Below are 4,717 nucleotides of genomic sequence, written 5' to 3' on the forward strand. Positions count from 1 at the left end.
CCCGATCGATATACTGAATCATTCTATATCAGGTTGCTAAACTCTTTGCAATTAAATAAAATAAATGACATACGCAATTGTTTTTATTCATGGAACATTCAATAAAGGTTAGTACAGACGCAGCTTATATAGGTGTCCGTTGATCGACCCAAAAATAATAATGTATTTATTACATTTCAGCGTGGCCTAGGCAGTTGTCATTCTATTGCTCTCGTAGAAATTAACCATTATCAAATTTAACTTAAATGTTATTTGATGTCTTGACAACTTAACTCTAATTTGACGTTTGGACGCGTCACTCAAGCGGTGTAACCCCGAATGCAATTCATTGACTGTTCCGAGGCGCTTTTATGTCGTGTTGTTTGTATTTGCTAGTAGTGTATAGGCAAGTTAACACGTTCCTTAAATAAACTACTACCGGTTGTTAATAAGGATTTCTCTCTTGATACTTTTTCTGAAGTTTCATTATTCCTGTAGAGTCAATACCTATTGAGTTGTCATCATTTTTTTTACCGCGTACAACAATAGACAATCAAGACAACGATAACACTATTTCAGGAGCAATTATGATACTGTTGTAATTACATACATCAAAATTCTTTATAACAACGTTCTGTTTGTCGCTCTCAAACAATATATATATATGTAACAAATGCTACGTGCGAGCGTTTAACCTATATTCGGTTACATTGGGCGTGTTTTTTTCTGTGAATATAGGGATTTAATAACACGCATTCAATACAATTTGGTTTTGCAGTTGTTGTATATAGACGCACTGTGTTAGGTTGTGTCATGATGCCCATCGTCCGTCAGAATTGGTATGCGCGACGTGCATGGGTGAACCATATCTTCCAATGATTTCTCCTCCTTAAATCCGTGACAGTTACATCTAACACAACATTACAGGAAGAATATTTGTTAATCGTTAGAAGTTATTAAAATCGTTCCAGTGTAGCCATCGAAGCTAAATAAGATGTATACAAATACAACGTCCACATATTCTTCTCGAAAACCACGAGGGTTATGACTTTACGATTTTAGTTGAAGCATCCTCTGGTTGTCATCTAATTAACTCTTTCAAATCTTACCTTTGGGATTAAAGACACGTGCTAGAGATGACATAATGTATATAGAGTGATAAAAATTAAAGTGACTCAGTTTAAGAGTTTAATGAAACATTTTTGTCCCCATGAAGTAGTAAAGACTGAATTCAGATGATTAAACTTCAACAATCTAATTGTTTATTAAAATGTATGTATAATATTATGTTTACTATTTAATTTAATTTACTGCTGTTATCAATTTTGTTGGCAGGTTGGCAGTATTGTAGGTCACAAAGATATACGGCAATATACAATAATACTAAACTCGCATATTGCTAAATCCTCTTCTAAAAAATATCTAAATTTCTTGAAATCAATATTGTCTGTACATTATTCATGTTAAAAGCCAATGCGATTGAGGATAGACTGTGTATTTAAGTTCAGAATCGAGGCATATATTCAATGTACTTCGTAGTTCAGTCTCGATTTGAACTAAAAGGAAACACAATTCAAGGCTGTTTGTTCTATTTGAATTTTTATTTTAAATGAAACATAATAATTCATAAACAAAATCATAAACACAATGATCATATAATATACTTCCATGAAGGAGGACTTACAAAGAACATGACATGTTATTACAATTCTTGCGTTATATATCTCAAAGATGCCTTATATCCTTCGAATACAATTCATTTTCGAGTGCATCCTACTCGTTTTCATTAAAACCAACAACAGACATATTAGACTACTATCCTTTCATTGATCAGTATTTTTAAAACACATAGTTACATCATACTTTGAATAAATATTATAAAGTGTTTGCACAAAACTAATTTAATATAATTATAAAAAATAAAAAGTTCTATCGCAAATTCCAGATACTGCTTAATAATTAGTATGCTTGTGGATTTAATTTTCGTTGTTTCGTGATTAGAAAGACTCACGAATTTCAGATCCCAACCAATAAGTATTTCCAATCTTTGAATCTTTGAATCGAACAGACTGTATTAACGTTGTTACAAACGACATTTATATTCTATGTAATTAACACTTGTCAATGAAAGATCACATCATGTTTTTGTTTCACAGTCCATAAAAATTCAGTGGGGCTATATTACACTTTTTCCTTAGCTGACTCTTTACATTTCTCTTAAAACAGTGTTCAACTAATTATAAGGTGACATTTCTGATCAAAAATTGTATAATTAGCTGATATTTAATATGCAAAATATTTGAAGTTTCATTAAAAAAAAACACTACGCAATACAATTTTCTTACATTACTTATTAATATAACTAGTAAGCCCTTTATTTATTTCTTTAATCTCCCTCATCCGTTTACTATTAATTTGTACCACTATACTAGTTAATTGGAATTAATTATGAGACCACAATATATGCAAATATGTTCGGCAATTGGTTTCTGTGTGTTTACTAGGACACGCACAGCTGTCGAGGCTTCCGTTGTTTCACGAGGTGTTCTCGCCGCGGTCCAGATGCGTGCGGCCCTGATGTGACGGTGAACGACACTAACACGCGCTAATTTTGGATACCCTGTGAAGCGCACTGTCCATTGCTCCGTGTGCTATTAGTCAATCGCATTGTTTGTCCACGTCAGTTTAGGAGGGATAATAAGGAAATCAAAATAAACTGTAAGATGGTTCAAAAGGTTATACTTTTCCATTGCTGAATATATGTATTGTTTAAACCCTTTTTGTGATGATATATCTCGGATAGCGCATGTCGGTACTCAAATAGTTGTCTTGTGAGATATTTAGTGTTCTTACATCAGAGTTTACGAAACATCATTTTTCGTATGTCAAGTGTCCAGCAGTGCCACGTGCGAAAGAAATATGTATTGCATATTTGAAAATATACCTTCCTGCAAGTTGATCGACACGGTAATCGAGCCCGATTCGTTTTTGGTATGAATTATGTTTAAGGGGGGGGGGGGGTTAGGGCATATTTTCTCATGGTCAATCCACCACTTGCTTATTATTGAGTGGCTAAGTTTTTAGAAGAGTTTGTATAAAACCGAAGGAAGTCTGATTTGGAGATAGCTGCAACATTCAGGTTTTCGGTTTCCGGTCCTTGAGAATTGGGATGATTATTCCAATCTTGCATTCAGATTGATCATACGTCGCTTGTAAAATAAGAGTGAACAGAGTATTGAAGAAATGGAGCGACAATCTCTTCCATGTTGAAGGTGTTCGCTTCAGCAATTTCATTGATTGATACGCCCTTGGCTAGGCACTTATTTTACCAATTCAGCATCAAGATTAGTATTGTGCATGTTTGAGTATTTCGGAGTAAACATGTCTTCATAATATGAACTGAATGTACATGAAATGTCACTTGGGATTTGTACGGTACCATTGTCGCTTTCTATTTCATTTATAGTCTCTTTTGTTTTATTTTGTTTCATGCGAACCTTTCTCCAGAGAGTATGCATGTCCATGCTATCGGCATGTTATCTTGCTCGGCGTTGTTTATTGCGAGCTTCCTAACATAGCTATTCCAATACAGCTTGCGCTTTTTGTTGAATTTGCTTTTTTGCAAAACTTGATATGCACTTTCAAAACATTTGACTATATGATCGTACAGATTTTCTATTTCTGTCGCATGTGGTTGGAGCTGACATGATTATGTATTGAGGAACGATATGCTTTTAATAGTTTTATTATAGTTGTTTAAATGCAAAGTGGTACATTTATTCCATGTCAAAGTTTGTGACAGGTATTTTCAGCACAGTCTTTTCATAGGGAAGTGGTCCGACACTGAGCGTCTTCAGTTACTATACTATTAAAGCTTATGATATCGGTTTGCCAATCGCAAAATTCTCACATAGTCTAGCGTTTTCTGCGTTTTATCGGATAAATCATTTTAACTAATCCTTGTAAAGAAGCAATGCAGTAAAAATACACACCAATTGTGTTATTGACAGTCGGAATATTAACAACACGAAGATTGGTAATGACTTTTCGGTACATATGTCAACTCCGCATATATTTTCATGTTCAATTAAGATGGTGGTTTTGGTGGAGAAGACAATGTCTTGTTTAATTATATTTCGACTTCCCCTTTGCCGCATCTAGATAGTGGCATCACGTCCGGCCGCATCTAGATAGTGGCATCACGTCCGTTTTGCAGGTGGAATGTGCCGTGTAGTTTGTTTGTAACGTTTCAAGTAAACGTTGTAATTATTTCATCAGATTGTGTTCAGTCACGATTGAAATATCTACCCTGTGTTTGTTAAGGTGGTATCTGTCGCTGCCTGCCGATGGCATGATGCCTCGGACGTTCCATGTGATAACATTGCACGAATGAGTTGTCGATTGCATCGATATCGGTGTAGGCAACATAATGTTTGCGTCATATGCATTATTCTTCATTTCAGTTTCCGTATAGAGTATGTTTCGGCCAGAAGTCTCTTTTCTCTGTACGATGCAAATCGTTCTGATAGAATGATATTTTGCAGCTAATGGTTCGCGATTAGTGTTTATTAATGTGATTTGCTCGGGTTTGACTCATTTTAATCAGGAATACTTTGAGGCTGGCAAAGTTAGAGTTTCTGATATGACACCTATGTAATGACGGCCTGCTCGGCTTGGTCGAACACTTTGTAATATCGATGTTTCCAGATTTGCTTTATGGGCGTCGGTGTGTATGTTT

The sequence above is a fragment of the Dreissena polymorpha genome, chromosome 4 (genome assembly GCF_020536995.1).
Source record: "Dreissena polymorpha isolate Duluth1 chromosome 4, UMN_Dpol_1.0, whole genome shotgun sequence".
Taxonomy (NCBI): Eukaryota; Metazoa; Mollusca; class Bivalvia; order Myida; family Dreissenidae; genus Dreissena; species Dreissena polymorpha.